The sequence below is a fragment of the Hyla sarda genome, unplaced genomic scaffold (genome assembly GCF_029499605.1).
Source record: "Hyla sarda isolate aHylSar1 unplaced genomic scaffold, aHylSar1.hap1 scaffold_1413, whole genome shotgun sequence".
NCBI lineage: Eukaryota > Metazoa > Chordata > Amphibia > Anura > Hylidae > Hyla > Hyla sarda.
In genome coordinates, this window is record NW_026608043.1 from 1 (window position 1) to 20,207 (window position 20,207).

At 46.0% G+C, this 20,207-nt stretch overlaps 9 non-coding genes across 9 annotated transcripts; all 9 read left to right on the plus strand.

The window, feature by feature from the left end:
* The first annotated feature begins 101 nt into the window (after positions 1 to 101).
* Positions 102 to 292, plus strand: LOC130306959 (U2 spliceosomal RNA). The gene has a single exon (XR_008856233.1). It is a non-coding gene; the product is annotated as a U2 spliceosomal RNA (small nuclear RNA).
* A 2,085-nt stretch (positions 293 to 2,377) lies between these two features.
* LOC130306970 (U2 spliceosomal RNA) lies at positions 2,378 to 2,568 on the plus strand. Its single transcript, XR_008856244.1, has one exon. It is a non-coding gene; the product is annotated as a U2 spliceosomal RNA (small nuclear RNA).
* A 2,087-nt stretch (positions 2,569 to 4,655) lies between these two features.
* LOC130306982 (U2 spliceosomal RNA) lies at positions 4,656 to 4,846 on the plus strand. Its single transcript, XR_008856255.1, has one exon. It is a non-coding gene; the product is annotated as a U2 spliceosomal RNA (small nuclear RNA).
* Positions 4,847 to 6,937: 2,091 nt separating this feature from the next.
* LOC130306987 (U2 spliceosomal RNA) lies at positions 6,938 to 7,128 on the plus strand. The gene has a single exon (XR_008856256.1). It is a non-coding gene; the product is annotated as a U2 spliceosomal RNA (small nuclear RNA).
* Positions 7,129 to 9,211: 2,083 nt separating this feature from the next.
* Positions 9,212 to 9,402, plus strand: LOC130306949 (U2 spliceosomal RNA). Its single transcript, XR_008856223.1, has one exon. It is a non-coding gene; the product is annotated as a U2 spliceosomal RNA (small nuclear RNA).
* A 2,087-nt stretch (positions 9,403 to 11,489) lies between these two features.
* Positions 11,490 to 11,680, plus strand: LOC130306950 (U2 spliceosomal RNA). Its single transcript, XR_008856224.1, has one exon. It is a non-coding gene; the product is annotated as a U2 spliceosomal RNA (small nuclear RNA).
* A 2,085-nt stretch (positions 11,681 to 13,765) lies between these two features.
* Positions 13,766 to 13,956, plus strand: LOC130306951 (U2 spliceosomal RNA). Its single transcript, XR_008856225.1, has one exon. It is a non-coding gene; the product is annotated as a U2 spliceosomal RNA (small nuclear RNA).
* Positions 13,957 to 16,046: 2,090 nt separating this feature from the next.
* LOC130306952 (U2 spliceosomal RNA) lies at positions 16,047 to 16,237 on the plus strand. The gene has a single exon (XR_008856226.1). It is a non-coding gene; the product is annotated as a U2 spliceosomal RNA (small nuclear RNA).
* Positions 16,238 to 18,326: 2,089 nt separating this feature from the next.
* LOC130306953 (U2 spliceosomal RNA) lies at positions 18,327 to 18,517 on the plus strand. The gene has a single exon (XR_008856227.1). It is a non-coding gene; the product is annotated as a U2 spliceosomal RNA (small nuclear RNA).
* Positions 18,518 to 20,207: the final 1,690 nt, after the last annotated feature.

A 20,207-nucleotide genomic window follows, 5' to 3' on the forward strand; every position in this document is an offset into this window, starting at 1 on the left:
AGCCCAGAGTGTGCATGGAAAATTGTCTGGCAGCCTCCCTGACAGCAAGCAGTGATAGTGCCCATGAAGGGGACCTTGTTGGGCCCGCCCCTTTCACGGTTATCGCTTCTCGGCCTTTTGGCTAAGATCAAGTGTAGTATCTGTTCTTATCAGTTTAATATCTGATACGTCCCCTATCTGGGGACCATATATTAAATGGATTTTTGAGAACGGGGGCCGATTTCGAAGCTTGCTTCCGTCGCCCTATGCATTGACCCGATATGGCAGTATCTTCGGGTACAGTGCACCACCCCCTTACAGGGTTAAAAAGAAAGATTCCTACTTTCATTGCTACCTGCTTGCTGGCTAGCCAGCTAGCCAGCCCTGTGGGCCTTGCTGCTGCTGCTGCTGCTGCTGCAGCCAAAAAACAAAAGGTGGTGCTGCTGCTGCTTCTGCTGCTTCTGCTTGTGTCTGGCCGCTGTTGGAGCGTCCAGGCACAGGACTTCTGCTGCTGCTGACTAAATGGCCTCCTTAATTGGATCATTTGAGTAGCCAGCACACCTGTGCAGGTAGGGCATGACATGATAGGCAGCTGCCTTGATAGCGGGTGGGTGCTGAATGTTCCTAATTGACAAAATAAGATTAATGCTTATGAAGAAATATAAAATCTCATCCCTTCCCCAATATCGCGCCACACCCCTACCCCTTAATTCCCTGGTTGAACTTGATGGACATATGTCTTTTTTCGACCGTACTAACTATGTAACTATGTAACATAACATGGGGGGGTCTCCTGGCTGTTCACACAGGTGTGTCATTGCTGTACATTGACCATGCATTGCTTCTGTGGTATTGCAAAGGCAAAGACAAATGCTTCCAGCCATCCATTGCACTAATGGATTGGTCATCAGCTGGCTGTCTATGTCCCGCATCAATATAGACCAAAGTACAGAGGGTTAGGCTATGCTATAGTGCACCTACCTGATGCATCAGAAGGTGCGAGGCCCTTGCTAAATTCTGTGCACAGACTTTGAGATCTATGCTTTAGACTGTATCTAAACCTGCTCCAACATGGACTGACATTCTGGCCTACTTTCAGCCGATGCGACTTGTCTGTCGCTGAACAGTCGCTTTTTATGTATTCAGCACCTATGTATAATGTTGTAAAAATGCTCTAGAAGCTAAAGTCGCAGAAATGTCACACATATTTGGCCTGCAACTTTCTGTGCGACAAATTCAGACAGGAAAAATCAGTATAAATCCTTAGAAAATTATCCCCCAGTGTCTCCATCTGCTGGCGGTATTGAATAAGCATTGCTGCACTGATGGGGTATGCATTAGACGAAAAAAAAGAAGAAAAAGAAGAATAATACGCCCAGAAAAGAGGCGAAAAGGAGAAAAACGTAAAAAAACGTGAAAAAAAAGTAAGAGGAAGAGAAGGGAAAAAAAGGTGGAAATGGGTTTAAAAGTGATTTCGGCGGAGAAATATATATATATATATATATATATATATATATATATATATACGCGCACACACACACATATATATAAACGTATTCTCCGTTGAGATATTGCAGCCGCTGCTGTGTCCAGGCCCAGGAGCCTTAGCACTGTGCTGTGATGTCACTCAATACCACTGACATCACTAGGTGTAAACAACATCTCTCCTTTGCTGTGTATGTGACTATGGAGCTGTTTGGTGATGTCGTCTATTATGGCCTTCATAGAAGCAACAGGAGATTGTTGCATCCATCTAGAACCCTCAGAACTACAGTGCTATGATGTCACTCACTTCCACAGGCCTTGCAGAGTGTAAACAACAACAACCCAGCTTTGTTGTGTATGTAACCATAGGGATTGTGATGTCACCTAGAACCTTCACAGCAGCGACAGCTTTATGAGGAGCATCAGCACTGCTCTGCCTGAGCAGAACCATCACCGCCATAGGTTGTCAAATAACCCGGATTTAACCCACACAGGTAAGTCCAATGGGGTGCAGGCATGTCCTCTATGCTTACAGCTTCCCGTGGGTGTTGGTTTGATACCGTTTGGGGACAGCCAAGGAGGCATCTGCAGGCAACAAAGGTAGGTGTGTGCTTGTGTGTGTGTTTCCTATGCAGATCCTAAGCCCAGTGTCACATGCAAGTAGGAGGAGTAAGAAGGGTTCCTGGCAAATCCGGGTTATGGATTGCATTTAAAAAGGCCCCGTGGGAGTGCAATGGGCCCCTGTCTTGCTGCTTAGCAATAATGGTATGGGTTTAGGTTCTGCTGTGTGTACTGGTGGTTGACTGCCCCCCAGCCCAGAGTGTGCATGGAAAATTGTCTGGCAGCCTCCCTGACAGCAAGCAGTGATAGTGCCCATGAAGGGGACCTTGTTGGGCCCGCCCCTTTCACGGTTATCGCTTCTCGGCCTTTTGGCTAAGATCAAGTGTAGTATCTGTTCTTATCAGTTTAATATCTGATACGTCCCCTATCTGGGGACCATATATTAAATGGATTTTTGAGAACGGGGGCCGATTTCGAAGCTTGCTTCCGTCGCCCTATGCATTGACCCGATATGGCAGTATCTTCGGGTACAGTGCACCACCCCCTTACAGGGTTAAAAAGAAAGATTCCTACTTTCATTGCTACCTGCTTGCTGGCTAGCCAGCTAGCCAGCCCTGTGGGCCTTGCTGCTGCTGCTGCTGCTGCTGCAGCCAAAAAACAAAAGGTGGTGCTGCTGCTGCTTCTGCTGCTTCTGCTTGTGTCTGGCCGCTGTTGGAGCGTCCAGGCACAGGACTTCTGCTGCTGCTGACTAAATGGCCTCCTTAATTGGATCATTTGAGTAGCCAGCACACCTGTGCAGGTAGGGCATGACATGATAGGCAGCTGCCTTGAAAGCGGGTGGGTGCTGAATGTTCCTAATTGACAAAATAAGATTAATGCTTATGAAGAAATATAAAATCTCATCCCTTCCCCAATATCGCGCCACACCCCTACCCCTTAATTCCCTGGTTGAACTTGATGGACATATGTCTTTTTTCGACCGTACTAACTATGTAACTATGTAACATAACATGGGGGGGTCTCCTGGCTGTTCACACAGGTGTGTCATTGCTGTACATTGACCATGCATTGCTTCTGTGGTATTGCAAAGGCAAAGACAAATGCTTCCAGCCATCCATTGCACTAATGGATTGGTCATCAGCTGGCTGTCTATGTCCCGCATCAATATAGACCAAAGTACAGAGGGTTAGGCTATGCTATAGTGCACCTACCTGATGCATCAGAAGGTGCGAGGCCCTTGCTAAATTCTGTGCACAGACTTTGAGATCTATGCTTTAGACTGTATCTAAACCTGCTCCAACATGGACTGACATTCTGGCCTACTTTCAGCCGATGCGACTTGTCTGTCGCTGAACAGTCGCTTTTTATGTATTCAGCACCTATGTATAATGTTGTAAAAATGCTCTAGAAGCTAAAGTCGCAGAAATGTCACACATATTTGGCCTGCAACTTTCTGTGCGACAAATTCAGACAGGAAAAATCAGTATAAATCCTTAGAAAATTATCCCCCAGTGTCTCCATCTGCTGGCGGTATTGAATAAGCATTGCTGCACTGATGGGGTATGCATTAGACGAAAAAAAAGAAGAAAAAGAAGAATAATACGCCCAGAAAAGAGGCGAAAAGGAGAAAAACGTAAAAAAACGTGAAAAAAAAGTAAGAGGAAGAGAAGGGAAAAAAAGGTGGAAATGGGTTTAAAAGTGATTTCGGCGGAGAAATATATATATATATATATATATATATATATATATATATATATACGCGCACACACACACATATATATAAACGTATTCTCCGTTGAGATATTGCAGCCGCTGCTGTGTCCAGGCCCAGGAGCCTTAGCACTGTGCTGTGATGTCACTCAATACCACTGACATCACTAGGTGTAAACAACATCTCTCCTTTGCTGTGTATGTGACTATGGAGCTGTTTGGTGATGTCGTCTATTATGGCCTTCATAGAAGCAACAGGAGATTGTTGCATCCATCTAGAACCCTCAGAACTACAGTGCTATGATGTCACTCACTTCCACAGGCCTTGCAGAGTGTAAACAACAACAACCCAGCTTTGTTGTGTATGTAACCATAGGGATTGTGATGTCACCTAGAACCTTCACAGCAGCGACAGCTTTATGAGGAGCATCAGCACTGCTCTGCCTGAGCAGAACCATCACCGCCATAGGTTGTCAAATAACCCGGATTTAACCCACACAGGTAAGTCCAATGGGGTGCAGGCATGTCCTCTATGCTTACAGCTTCCCGTGGGTGTTGGTTTGATACCGTTTGGGGACAGCCAAGGAGGCATCTGCAGGCAACAAAGGTAGGTGTGTGCTTGTGTGTGTGTTTCCTATGCAGATCCTAAGCCCAGTGTCACATGCAAGTAGGAGGAGTAAGAAGGGTTCCTGGCAAATCCGGGTTATGGATTGCATTTAAAAAGGCCCCGTGGGAGTGCAATGGGCCCCTGTCTTGCTGCTTAGCAATAATGGTATGGGTTTAGGTTCTGCTGTGTGTACTGGTGGTTGACTGCCCCCCAGCCCAGAGTGTGCATGGAAAATTGTCTGGCAGCCTCCCTGACAGCAAGCAGTGATAGTGCCCATGAAGGGGACCTTTTTGGGCCCGCCCCTTTCACGGTTATCGCTTCTCGGCCTTTTGGCTAAGATCAAGTGTAGTATCTGTTCTTATCAGTTTAATATCTGATACGTCCCCTATCTGGGGACCATATATTAAATGGATTTTTGAGAACGGGGGCCGATTTCGAAGCTTGCTTCCGTCGCCCTATGCATTGACCCGATATGGCAGTATCTTCGGGTACAGTGCACCACCCCCTTACAGGGTTAAAAAGAAAGATTCCTACTTTCATTGCTACCTGCTTGCTGGCTAGCCAGCTAGCCAGCCCTGTGGGCCTTGCTGCTGCTGCTGCTGCTGCTGCAGCCAAAAAACAAAAGGTGGTGCTGCTGCTGCTTCTGCTGCTTCTGCTTGTGTCTGGCCGCTGTTGGAGCGTCCAGGCACAGGACTTCTGCTGCTGCTGACTAAATGGCCTCCTTAATTGGATCATTTGAGTAGCCAGCACACCTGTGCAGGTAGGGCATGACATGATAGGCAGCTGCCTTGATAGCGGGTGGGTGCTGAATGTTCCTAATTGACAAAATAAGATTAATGCTTATGAAGAAATATAAAATCTCATCCCTTCCCCAATATCGCGCCACACCCCTACCCCTTAATTCCCTGGTTGAACTTGATGGACATATGTCTTTTTTCGACCGTACTAACTATGTAACTATGTAACATAACATGGGGGGGTCTCCTGGCTGTTCACACAGGTGTGTCATTGCTGTACATTGACCATGCATTGCTTCTGTGGTATTGCAAAGGCAAAGACAAATGCTTCCAGCCATCCATTGCACTAATGGATTGGTCATCAGCTGGCTGTCTATGTCCCGCATCAATATAGACCAAAGTACAGAGGGTTAGGCTATGCTATAGTGCACCTACCTGATGCATCAGAAGGTGCGAGGCCCTTGCTAAATTCTGTGCACAGACTTTGAGATCTATGCTTTAGACTGTATCTAAACCTGCTCCAACATGGACTGACATTCTGGCCTACTTTCAGCCGATGCGACTTGTCTGTCGCTGAACAGTCGCTTTTTATGTATTCAGCACCTATGTATAATGTTGTAAAAATGCTCTAGAAGCTAAAGTCGCAGAAATGTCACACATATTTGGCCTGCAACTTTCTGTGCGACAAATTCAGACAGGAAAAATCAGTATAAATCCTTAGAAAATTATCCCCCAGTGTCTCCATCTGCTGGCGGTATTGAATAAGCATTGCTGCACTGATGGGGTATGCATTAGACGAAAAAAAAGAAGAAAAAGAAGAATAATACGCCCAGAAAAGAGGCGAAAAGGAGAAAAACGTAAAAAAACGTGAAAAAAAAGTAAGAGGAAGAGAAGGGAAAAAAAGGTGGAAATGGGTTTAAAAGTGATTTCGGCGGAGAAATATATATATATATATATATATATATATATATATATATATATATATACGCGCACACACACACATATATATAAACGTATTCTCCGTTGAGATATTGCAGCCGCTGCTGTGTCCAGGCCCAGGAGCCTTAGCACTGTGCTGTGATGTCACTCAATACCACTGACATCACTAGGTGTAAACAACATCTCTCCTTTGCTGTGTATGTGACTATGGAGCTGTTTGGTGATGTCGTCTATTATGGCCTTCATAGAAGCAACAGGAGATTGTTGCATCCATCTAGAACCCTCAGAACTACAGTGCTATGATGTCACTCACTTCCACAGGCCTTGCAGAGTGTAAACAACAACAACCCAGCTTTGTTGTGTATGTAACCATAGGGATTGTGATGTCACCTAGAACCTTCACAGCAGCGACAGCTTTATGAGGAGCATCAGCACTGCTCTGCCTGAGCAGAACCATCACCGCCATAGGTTGTCAAATAACCCGGATTTAACCCACACAGGTAAGTCCAATGGGGTGCAGGCATGTCCTCTATGCTTACAGCTTCCCGTGGGTGTTGGTTTGATACCGTTTGGGGACAGCCAAGGAGGCATCTGCAGGCAACAAAGGTAGGTGTGTGCTTGTGTGTGTGTTTCCTATGCAGATCCTAAGCCCAGTGTCACATGCAAGTAGGAGGAGTAAGAAGGGTTCCTGGCAAATCCGGGTTATGGATTGCATTTAAAAAGGCCCCGTGGGAGTGCAATGGGCCCCTGTCTTGCTGCTTAGCAATAATGGTATGGGTTTAGGTTCTGCTGTGTGTACTGGTGGTTGACTGCCCCCCAGCCCAGAGTGTGCATGGAAAATTGTCTGGCAGCCTCCCTGACAGCAAGCAGTGATAGTGCCCATGAAGGGGACCTTGTTGGGCCCGCCCCTTTCACGGTTATCGCTTCTCGGCCTTTTGGCTAAGATCAAGTGTAGTATCTGTTCTTATCAGTTTAATATCTGATACGTCCCCTATCTGGGGACCATATATTAAATGGATTTTTGAGAACGGGGGCCGATTTCGAAGCTTGCTTCCGTCGCCCTATGCATTGACCCGATATGGCAGTATCTTCGGGTACAGTGCACCACCCCCTTACAGGGTTAAAAAGAAAGATTCCTACTTTCATTGCTACCTGCTTGCTGGCTAGCCAGCTAGCCAGCCCTGTGGGCCTTGCTGCTGCTGCTGCTGCTGCTGCTGCTGCAGCCAAAAAACAAAAGGTGGTGCTGCTGCTGCTTCTGCTGCTTCTGCTTGTGTCTGGCCGCTGTTGGAGCGTCCAGGCACAGGACTTCTGCTGCTGCTGACTAAATGGCCTCCTTAATTGGATCATTTGAGTAGCCAGCACACCTGTGCAGGTAGGGCATGACATGATAGGCAGCTGCCTTGATAGCGGGTGGGTGCTGAATGTTCCTAATTGACAAAATAAGATTAATGCTTATGAAGAAATATAAAATCTCATCCCTTCCCCAATATCGCGCCACACCCCTACCCCTTAATTCCCTGGTTGAACTTGATGGACATATGTCTTTTTTCGACCGTACTAACTATGTAACTATGTAACATAACATGGGGGGGTCTCCTGGCTGTTCACACAGGTGTGTCATTGCTGTACATTGACCATGCATTGCTTCTGTGGTATTGCAAAGGCAAAGACAAATGCTTCCAGCCATCCATTGCACTAATGGATTGGTCATCAGCTGGCTGTCTATGTCCCGCATCAATATAGACCAAAGTACAGAGGGTTAGGCTATGCTATAGTGCACCTACCTGATGCATCAGAAGGTGCGAGGCCCTTGCTAAATTCTGTGCACAGACTTTGAGATCTATGCTTTAGACTGTATCTAAACCTGCTCCAACATGGACTGACATTCTGGCCTACTTTCAGCCGATGCGACTTGTCTGTCGCTGAACAGTCGCTTTTTATGTATTCAGCACCTATGTATAATGTTGTAAAAATGCTCTAGAAGCTAAAGTCGCAGAAATGTCACACATATTTGGCCTGCAACTTTCTGTGCGACAAATTCAGACAGGAAAAATCAGTATAAATCCTTAGAAAATTATCCCCCAGTGTCTCCATCTGCTGGCGGTATTGAATAAGCATTGCTGCACTGATGGGGTATGCATTAGACGAAAAAAAAGAAGAAAAAGAAGAATAATACGCCCAGAAAAGAGGCGAAAAGGAGAAAAACGTAAAAAAACGTGAAAAAAAAGTAAGAGGAAGAGAAGGGAAAAAAAGGTGGAAATGGGTTTAAAAGTGATTTCGGCGGAGAAATATATATATATATATATATATATATATATATACGCGCACACACACACATATATATAAACGTATTCTCCGTTGAGATATTGCAGCCGCTGCTGTGTCCAGGCCCAGGAGCCTTAGCACTGTGCTGTGATGTCACTCAATACCACTGACATCACTAGGTGTAAACAACATCTCTCCTTTGCTGTGTATGTGACTATGGAGCTGTTTGGTGATGTCGTCTATTATGGCCTTCATAGAAGCAACAGGAGATTGTTGCATCCATCTAGAACCCTCAGAACTACAGTGCTATGATGTCACTCACTTCCACAGGCCTTGCAGAGTGTAAACAACAACAACCCAGCTTTGTTGTGTATGTAACCATAGGGATTGTGATGTCACCTAGAACCTTCACAGCAGCGACAGCTTTATGAGGAGCATCAGCACTGCTCTGCCTGAGCAGAACCATCACCGCCATAGGTTGTCAAATAACCCGGATTTAACCCACACAGGTAAGTCCAATGGGGTGCAGGCATGTCCTCTATGCTTACAGCTTCCCGTGGGTGTTGGTTTGATACCGTTTGGGGACAGCCAAGGAGGCATCTGCAGGCAACAAAGGTAGGTGTGTGCTTGTGTGTGTGTTTCCTATGCAGATCCTAAGCCCAGTGTCACATGCAAGTAGGAGGAGTAAGAAGGGTTCCTGGCAAATCCGGGTTATGGATTGCATTTAAAAAGGCCCCGTGGGAGTGCAATGGGCCCCTGTCTTGCTGCTTAGCAATAATGGTATGGGTTTAGGTTCTGCTGTGTGTACTGGTGGTTGACTGCCCCCCAGCCCAGAGTGTGCATGGAAAATTGTCTGGCAGCCTCCCTGACAGCAAGCAGTGATAGTGCCCATGAAGGGGACCTTGTTGGGCCCGCCCCTTTCACGGTTATCGCTTCTCGGCCTTTTGGCTAAGATCAAGTGTAGTATCTGTTCTTATCAGTTTAATATCTGATACGTCCCCTATCTGGGGACCATATATTAAATGGATTTTTGAGAACGGGGGCCGATTTCGAAGCTTGCTTCCGTCGCCCTATGCATTGACCCGATATGGCAGTATCTTCGGGTACAGTGCACCACCCCCTTACAGGGTTAAAAAGAAAGATTCCTACTTTCATTGCTACCTGCTTGCTGGCTAGCCAGCTAGCCAGCCCTGTGGGCCTTGCTGCTGCTGCTGCTGCTGCTGCAGCCAAAAAACAAAAGGTGGTGCTGCTGCTGCTTCTGCTGCTTCTGCTTGTGTCTGGCCGCTGTTGGAGCGTCCAGGCACAGGACTTCTGCTGCTGCTGACTAAATGGCCTCCTTAATTGGATCATTTGAGTAGCCAGCACACCTGTGCAGGTAGGGCATGACATGATAGGCAGCTGCCTTGATAGCGGGTGGGTGCTGAATGTTCCTAATTGACAAAATAAGATTAATGCTTATGAAGAAATATAAAATCTCATCCCTTCCCCAATATCGCGCCACACCCCTACCCCTTAATTCCCTGGTTGAACTTGATGGACATATGTCTTTTTTCGACCGTACTAACTATGTAACTATGTAACATAACATGGGGGGGTCTCCTGGCTGTTCACACAGGTGTGTCATTGCTGTACATTGACCATGCATTGCTTCTGTGGTATTGCAAAGGCAAAGACAAATGCTTCCAGCCATCCATTGCACTAATGGATTGGTCATCAGCTGGCTGTCTATGTCCCGCATCAATATAGACCAAAGTACAGAGGGTTAGGCTATGCTATAGTGCACCTACCTGATGCATCAGAAGGTGCGAGGCCCTTGCTAAATTCTGTGCACAGACTTTGAGATCTATGCTTTAGACTGTATCTAAACCTGCTCCAACATGGACTGACATTCTGGCCTACTTTCAGCCGATGCGACTTGTCTGTCGCTGAACAGTCGCTTTTTATGTATTCAGCACCTATGTATAATGTTGTAAAAATGCTCTAGAAGCTAAAGTCGCAGAAATGTCACACATATTTGGCCTGCAACTTTCTGTGCGACAAATTCAGACAGGAAAAATCAGTATAAATCCTTAGAAAATTATCCCCCAGTGTCTCCATCTGCTGGCGGTATTGAATAAGCATTGCTGCACTGATGGGGTATGCATTAGACGAAAAAAAAGAAGAAAAAGAAGAATAATACGCCCAGAAAAGAGGCGAAAAGGAGAAAAACGTAAAAAAACGTGAAAAAAAAGTAAGAGGAAGAGAAGGGAAAAAAAGGTGGAAATGGGTTTAAAAGTGATTTCGGCGGAGAAATATATATATATATATATATATATATATATATATATATATACGCGCACACACACACATATATATATAAACGTATTCTCCGTTGAGATATTGCAGCCGCTGCTGTGTCCAGGCCCAGGAGCCTTAGCACTGTGCTGTGATGTCACTCAATACCACTGACATCACTAGGTGTAAACAACATCTCTCCTTTGCTGTGTATGTGACTATGGAGCTGTTTGGTGATGTCGTCTATTATGGCCTTCATAGAAGCAACAGGAGATTGTTGCATCCATCTAGAACCCTCAGAACTACAGTGCTATGATGTCACTCACTTCCACAGGCCTTGCAGAGTGTAAACAACAACAACCCAGCTTTGTTGTGTATGTAACCATAGGGATTGTGATGTCACCTAGAACCTTCACAGCAGCGACAGCTTTATGAGGAGCATCAGCACTGCTCTGCCTGAGCAGAACCATCACCGCCATAGGTTGTCAAATAACCCGGATTTAACCCACACAGGTAAGTCCAATGGGGTGCAGGCATGTCCTCTATGCTTACAGCTTCCCGTGGGTGTTGGTTTGATACCGTTTGGGGACAGCCAAGGAGGCATCTGCAGGCAACAAAGGTAGGTGTGTGCTTGTGTGTGTGTTTCCTATGCAGATCCTAAGCCCAGTGTCACATGCAAGTAGGAGGAGTAAGAAGGGTTCCTGGCAAATCCGGGTTATGGATTGCATTTAAAAAGGCCCCGTGGGAGTGCAATGGGCCCCTGTCTTGCTGCTTAGCAATAATGGTATGGGTTTAGGTTCTGCTGTGTGTACTGGTGGTTGACTGCCCCCCAGCCCAGAGTGTGCATGGAAAATTGTCTGGCAGCCTCCCTGACAGCAAGCAGTGATAGTGCCCATGAAGGGGACCTTGTTGGGCCCGCCCCTTTCACGGTTATCGCTTCTCGGCCTTTTGGCTAAGATCAAGTGTAGTATCTGTTCTTATCAGTTTAATATCTGATACGTCCCCTATCTGGGGACCATATATTAAATGGATTTTTGAGAACGGGGGCCGATTTCGAAGCTTGCTTCCGTCGCCCTATGCATTGACCCGATATGGCAGTATCTTCGGGTACAGTGCACCACCCCCTTACAGGGTTAAAAAGAAAGATTCCTACTTTCATTGCTACCTGCTTGCTGGCTAGCCAGCTAGCCAGCCCTGTGGGCCTTGCTGCTGCTGCTGCTGCTGCTGCAGCCAAAAAACAAAAGGTGGTGCTGCTGCTGCTTCTGCTGCTTCTGCTTGTGTCTGGCCGCTGTTGGAGCGTCCAGGCACAGGACTTCTGCTGCTGCTGACTAAATGGCCTCCTTAATTGGATCATTTGAGTAGCCAGCACACCTGTGCAGGTAGGGCATGACATGATAGGCAGCTGCCTTGATAGCGGGTGGGTGCTGAATGTTCCTAATTGACAAAATAAGATTAATGCTTATGAAGAAATATAAAATCTCATCCCTTCCCCAATATCGCGCCACACCCCTACCCCTTAATTCCCTGGTTGAACTTGATGGACATATGTCTTTTTTCGACCGTACTAACTATGTAACTATGTAACATAACATGGGGGGGTCTCCTGGCTGTTCACACAGGTGTGTCATTGCTGTACATTGACCATGCATTGCTTCTGTGGTATTGCAAAGGCAAAGACAAATGCTTCCAGCCATCCATTGCACTAATGGATTGGTCATCAGCTGGCTGTCTATGTCCCGCATCAATATAGACCAAAGTACAGAGGGTTAGGCTATGCTATAGTGCACCTACCTGATGCATCAGAAGGTGCGAGGCCCTTGCTAAATTCTGTGCACAGACTTTGAGATCTATGCTTTAGACTGTATCTAAACCTGCTCCAACATGGACTGACATTCTGGCCTACTTTCAGCCGATGCGACTTGTCTGTCGCTGAACAGTCGCTTTTTATGTATTCAGCACCTATGTATAATGTTGTAAAAATGCTCTAGAAGCTAAAGTCGCAGAAATGTCACACATATTTGGCCTGCAACTTTCTGTGCGACAAATTCAGACAGGAAAAATCAGTATAAATCCTTAGAAAATTATCCCCCAGTGTCTCCATCTGCTGGCGGTATTGAATAAGCATTGCTGCACTGATGGGGTATGCATTAGACGAAAAAAAAGAAGAAAAAGAAGAATAATACGCCCAGAAAAGAGGCGAAAAGGAGAAAAACGTAAAAAAACGTGAAAAAAAAGTAAGAGGAAGAGAAGGGAAAAAAAGGTGGAAATGGGTTTAAAAGTGATTTCGGCGGAGAAATATATATATATATATATATATATATATATATATATATATACGCGCACACACACACATATATATAAACGTATTCTCCGTTGAGATATTGCAGCCGCTGCTGTGTCCAGGCCCAGGAGCCTTAGCACTGTGCTGTGATGTCACTCAATACCACTGACATCACTAGGTGTAAACAACATCTCTCCTTTGCTGTGTATGTGACTATGGAGCTGTTTGGTGATGTCGTCTATTATGGCCTTCATAGAAGCAACAGGAGATTGTTGCATCCATCTAGAACCCTCAGAACTACAGTGCTATGATGTCACTCACTTCCACAGGCCTTGCAGAGTGTAAACAACAACAACCCAGCTTTGTTGTGTATGTAACCATAGGGATTGTGATGTCACCTAGAACCTTCACAGCAGCGACAGCTTTATGAGGAGCATCAGCACTGCTCTGCCTGAGCAGAACCATCACCGCCATAGGTTGTCAAATAACCCGGATTTAACCCACACAGGTAAGTCCAATGGGGTGCAGGCATGTCCTCTATGCTTACAGCTTCCCGTGGGTGTTGGTTTGATACCGTTTGGGGACAGCCAAGGAGGCATCTGCAGGCAACAAAGGTAGGTGTGTGCTTGTGTGTGTGTTTCCTATGCAGATCCTAAGCCCAGTGTCACATGCAAGTAGGAGGAGTAAGAAGGGTTCCTGGCAAATCCGGGTTATGGATTGCATTTAAAAAGGCCCCGTGGGAGTGCAATGGGCCCCTGTCTTGCTGCTTAGCAATAATGGTATGGGTTTAGGTTCTGCTGTGTGTACTGGTGGTTGACTGCCCCCCAGCCCAGAGTGTGCATGGAAAATTGTCTGGCAGCCTCCCTGACAGCAAGCAGTGATAGTGCCCATGAAGGGGACCTTGTTGGGCCCGCCCCTTTCACGGTTATCGCTTCTCGGCCTTTTGGCTAAGATCAAGTGTAGTATCTGTTCTTATCAGTTTAATATCTGATACGTCCCCTATCTGGGGACCATATATTAAATGGATTTTTGAGAACGGGGGCCGATTTCGAAGCTTGCTTCCGTCGCCCTATGCATTGACCCGATATGGCAGTATCTTCGGGTACAGTGCACCACCCCCTTACAGGGTTAAAAAGAAAGATTCCTACTTTCATTGCTACCTGCTTGCTGGCTAGCCAGCTAGCCAGCCCTGTGGGCCTTGCTGCTGCTGCTGCTGCTGCTGCTGCAGCCAAAAAACAAAAGGTGGTGCTGCTGCTGCTTCTGCTGCTTCTGCTTGTGTCTGGCCGCTGTTGGAGCGTCCAGGCACAGGACTTCTGCTGCTGCTGACTAAATGGCCTCCTTAATTGGATCATTTGAGTAGCCAGCACACCTGTGCAGGTAGGGCATGACATGATAGGCAGCTGCCTTGATAGCGGGTGGGTGCTGAATGTTCCTAATTGACAAAATAAGATTAATGCTTATGAAGAAATATAAAATCTCATCCCTTCCCCAATATCGCGCCACACCCCTACCCCTTAATTCCCTGGTTGAACTTGATGGACATATGTCTTTTTTCGACCGTACTAACTATGTAACTATGTAACATAACATGGGGGGGTCTCCTGGCTGTTCACACAGGTGTGTCATTGCTGTACATTGACCATGCATTGCTTCTGTGGTATTGCAAAGGCAAAGACAAATGCTTCCAGCCATCCATTGCACTAATGGATTGGTCATCAGCTGGCTGTCTATGTCCCGCATCAATATAGACCAAAGTACAGAGGGTTAGGCTATGCTATAGTGCACCTACCTGATGCATCAGAAGGTGCGAGGCCCTTGCTAAATTCTGTGCACAGACTTTGAGATCTATGCTTTAGACTGTATCTAAACCTGCTCCAACATGGACTGACATTCTGGCCTACTTTCAGCCGATGCGACTTGTCTGTCGCTGAACAGTCGCTTTTTATGTATTCAGCACCTATGTATAATGTTGTAAAAATGCTCTAGAAGCTAAAGTCGCAGAAATGTCACACATATTTGGCCTGCAACTTTCTGTGCGACAAATTCAGACAGGAAAAATCAGTATAAATCCTTAGAAAATTATCCCCCAGTGTCTCCATCTGCTGGCGGTATTGAATAAGCATTGCTGCACTGATGGGGTATGCATTAGACGAAAAAAAAGAAGAAAAAGAAGAATAATACGCCCAGAAAAGAGGCGAAAAGAAGAAAAACGTAAAAAAACGTGAAAAAAAAGTAAGAGGAAGAGAAGGGAAAAAAAGGTGGAAATGGGTTTAAAAGTGATTTCGGCGGAGAAATATATATATATATATATATATATATATATATATATATATATACGCGCACACACACACATATATATAAACGTATTCTCCGTTGAGATATTGCAGCCGCTGCTGTGTCCAGGCCCAGGAGCCTTAGCACTGTGCTGTGATGTCACTCAATACCACTGACATCACTAGGTGTAAACAACATCTCTCCTTTGCTGTGTATGTGACTATGGAGCTGTTTGGTGATGTCGTCTATTATGGCCTTCATAGAAGCAACAGGAGATTGTTGCATCCATCTAGAACCCTCAGAACTACAGTGCTATGATGTCACTCACTTCCACAGGCCTTGCAGAGTGTAAACAACAACAACCCAGCTTTGTTGTGTATGTAACCATAGGGATTGTGATGTCACCTAGAACCTTCACAGCAGCGACAGCTTTATGATTAGCATCAGCACTGCTCTGCCTGAGCAGAACCATCACCTCCATAGGTTGTCAAATAACCCGGATTTAACCCACACAGGTAAGTCCAATGGGGTGCAGGCATGTCCTCTATGCTTACAGCTTCCCGTGGGTGTTGGTTTGATACCGTTTGGGGACAGCCAAGGAGGCATCTGCAGGCAACAAAGGTAGGTGTGTGCTTGTGTGTGTGTTTCCTATGCAGATCCTAAGCCCAGTGTCACATGCAAGTAGGAGGAGTAAGAAGGGTTCCTGGCAAATCCGGGTTATGGATTGCATTTAAAAAGGCCCCGTGGGAGTGCAATGGGCCCCTGTCTTGCTGCTTAGCAATAATGGTATGGGTTTAGGTTCTGCTGTGTGTACTGGTGGTTGACTGCCCCCCAGCCCAGAGTGTGCATGGAAAATTGTCTGGCAGCCTCCCTGACAGCAAGCAGTGATAGTGCCCATGAAGGGGACCTTGTTGGGCCCGCCCCTTTCACGGTTATCGCTTCTCGGCCTTTTGGCTAAGATCAAGTGTAGTATCTGTTCTTATCAGTTTAATATCTGATACGTCCCCTATCTGGGGACCATATATTAAATGGATTTTTGAGAACGGGGGCCGATTTCGAAGCTTGCTTCCGTCGCCCTATGCATTGACCCGATATGGCAGTATCTTCGGGTACAGTGCACCACCCCCTTACAGGGTTAAAAAGAAAGATTCCTACTTTCATTGCTACCTGCTTGCTGGCTAGCCAGCTAGCCAGCCCTGTGGGCCTTGCTGCTGCTGCTGCTGCTGCTGCAGCCAAAAAACAAAAGGTGGTGCTGCTGCTGCTTCTGCTGCTTCTGCTTGTGTCTGGCCGCTGTTGGAGCGTCCAGGCACAGGACTTCTGCTGCTGCTGACTAAATGGCCTCCTTAATTGGATCATTTGAGTAGCCAGCACACCTGTGCAGGTAGGGCATGACATGATAGGCAGCTGCCTTGATAGCGGGTGGGTGCTGAATGTTCCTAATTGACAAAATAAGATTAATGCTTATGAAGAAATATAAAATCTCATCCCTTCCCCAATATCGCGCCACACCCCTACCCCTTAATTCCCTGGTTGAACTTGATGGACATATGTCTTTTTTCGACCGTACTAACTATGTAACTATGTAACATAACATGGGGGGGTCTCCTGGCTGTTCACACAGGTGTGTCATTGCTGTACATTGACCATGCATTGCTTCTGTGGTATTGCAAAGGCAAAGACAAATGCTTCCAGCCATCCATTGCACTAATGGATTGGTCATCAGCTGGCTGTCTATGTCCCGCATCAATATAGACCAAAGTACAGAGGGTTAGGCTATGCTATAGTGCACCTACCTGATGCATCAGAAGGTGCGAGGCCCTTGCTAAATTCTGTGCACAGACTTTGAGATCTATGCTTTAGACTGTATCTAAACCTGCTCCAACATGGACTGACATTCTGGCCTACTTTCAGCCGATGCGACTTGTCTGTCGCTGAACAGTCGCTTTTTATGTATTCAGCACCTATGTATAATGTTGTAAAAATGCTCTAGAAGCTAAAGTCGCAGAAATGTCACACATATTTGGCCTGCAACTTTCTGTGCGACAAATTCAGACAGGAAAAATCAGTATAAATCCTTAGAAAATTATCCCCCAGTGTCTCCATCTGCTGGCGGTATTGAATAAGCATTGCTGCACTGATGGGGTATGCATTAGACGAAAAAAAAGAAGAAAAAGAAGAATAATACGCCCAGAAAAGAGGCGAAAAGGAGAAAAACGTAAAAAAACGTGAAAAAAAAGTAAGAGGAAGAGAAGGGAAAAAAAGGTGGAAATGGGTTTAAAAGTGATTTCGGCGGAGAAATATATATATATATATATATATATATATATATATATATATATATACGCGCACACACACACATATATATAAACGTATTCTCCGTTGAGATATTGCAGCCGCTGCTGTGTCCAGGCCCAGGAGCCTTAGCACTGTGCTGTGATGTCACTCAATACCACTGACATCACTAGGTGTAAACAACATCTCTCCTTTGCTGTGTATGTGACTATGGAGCTGTTTGGTGATGTCGTCTATTATGGCCTTCATAGAAGCAACAGGAGATTGTTGCATCCATCTAGAACCCTCAGAACTACAGTGCTATGATGTCACTCACTTCCACAGGCCTTGCAGAGTGTAAACAACAACAACCCAGCTTTGTTGTGTATGTAACCATAGGGATTGTGATGTCACCTAGAACCTTCACAGCAGCGACAGCTTTATGAGGAGCATCAGCACTGCTCTGCCTGAGCAGAACCATCACCGCCATAGGTTGTCAAATAACCCGGATTTAACCCACACAGGTAAGTCCAATGGGGTGCAGGCATGTCCTCTATGCTTACAGCTTCCCGTGGGTGTTGGTTTGATACCGTTTGGGGACAGCCAAGGAGGCATCTGCAGGCAACAAAGGTAGGTGTGTGCTTGTGTGTGTGTTTCCTATGCAGATCCTAAGCCCAGTGTCACATGCAAGTAGGAGGAGTAAGAAGGGTTCCTGGCAAATCCGGGTTATGGATTGCATTTAAAAAGGCCCCGTGGGAGTGCAATGGGCCCCTGTCTTGCTGCTTAGCAATAATGGTATGGGTTTAGGTTCTGCTGTGTGTACTGGTGGTTGACTGCCCCCCAGCCCAGAGTGTGCATGGAAAATTGTCTGGCAGCCTCCCTGACAGCAAGCAGTGATAGTGCCCATGAAGGGGACCTTGTTGGGCCCGCCCCTTTCACGGTTATCGCTTCTCGGCCTTTTGGCTAAGATCAAGTGTAGTATCTGTTCTTATCAGTTTAATATCTGATACGTCCCCTATCTGGGGACCATATATTAAATGGATTTTTGAGAACGGGGGCCGATTTCGAAGCTTGCTTCCGTCGCCCTATGCATTGACCCGATATGGCAGTATCTTCGGGTACAGTGCACCACCCCCTTACAGGGTTAAAAAGAAAGATTCCTACTTTCATTGCTACCTGCTTGCTGGCTAGCCAGCTAGCCAGCCCTGTGGGCCTTGCTGCTGCTGCTGCTGCTGCAGCCAAAAAACAAAAGGTGGTGCTGCTGCTGCTTCTGCTGCTTCTGCTTGTGTCTGGCCGCTGTTGGAGCGTCCAGGCACAGGACTTCTGCTGCTGCTGACTAAATGGCCTCCTTAATTGGATCATTTGAGTAGCCAGCACACCTGTGCAGGTAGGGCATGACATGATAGGCAGCTGCCTTGATAGCGGGTGGGTGCTGAATGTTCCTAATTGACAAAATAAGATTAATGCTTATGAAGAAATATAAAATCTCATCCCTTCCCCAATATCGCGCCACACCCCTACCCCTTAATTCCCTGGTTGAACTTGATGGACATATGTCTTTTTTCGACCGTACTAACTATGTAACTATGTAACATAACATGGGGGGGTCTCCTGGCTGTTCACACAGGTGTGTCATTGCTGTACATTGACCATGCATTGCTTCTGTGGTATTGCAAAGGCAAAGACAAATGCTTCCAGCCATCCATTGCACTAATGGATTGGTCATCAGCTGGCTGTCTATGTCCCGCATCAATATAGACCAAAGTACAGAGGGTTAGGCTATGCTATAGTGCACCTACCTGATGCATCAGAAGGTGCGAGGCCCTTGCTAAATTCTGTGCACAGACTTTGAGATCTATGCTTTAGACTGTATCTAAACCTGCTCCAACATGGACTGACATTCTGGCCTACTTTCAGCCGATGCGACTTGTCTGTCGCTGAACAGTCGCTTTTTATGTATTCAGCACCTATGTATAATGTTGTAAAAATGCTCTAGAAGCTAAAGTCGCAGAAATGTCACACATATTTGGCCTGCAACTTTCTGTGCGACAAATTCAGACAGGAAAAATCAGTATAAATCCTTAGAAAATTATCCCCCAGTGTCTCCATCTGCTGGCGGTATTGAATAAGCATTGCTGCACTGATGGGGTATGCATTAGACGAAAAAAAAGAAGAAAAAGAAGAATAATACGCCCAGAAAAGAGGCGAAAAGGAGAAAAACGTAAAAAAACGTGAAAAAAAAGTAAGAGGAAGAGAAGGGAAAAAAAGGTGGAAATGGGTTTAAAAGTGATTTCGGCGGAGAAATATATATATATATATATATATATATATATATATATATATATATATACGCGCACACACACACATATATATAAACGTATTCTCCGTTGAGATATTGCAGCCGCTGCTGTGTCCAGGCCCAGGAGCCTTAGCACTGTGCTGTGATGTCACTCAATACCACTGACATCACTAGGTGTAAACAACATCTCTCCTTTGCTGTGTATGTGACTATGGAGCTGTTTGGTGATGTCGTCTATTATGGCCTTCATAGAAGCAACAGGAGATTGTTGCATCCATCTAGAACCCTCAGAACTACAGTGCTATGATGTCACTCACTTCCACAGGCCTTGCAGAGTGTAAACAACAACAACCCAGCTTTGTTGTGTATGTAACCATAGGGATTGTGATGTCACCTAGAACCTTCACAGCAGCGACAGCTTTATGAGGAGCATCAGCACTGCTCTGCCTGAGCAGAACCATCACCGCCATAGGTTGTCAAATAACCCGGATTTAACCCACACAGGTAAGTCCAATGGGGTGCAGG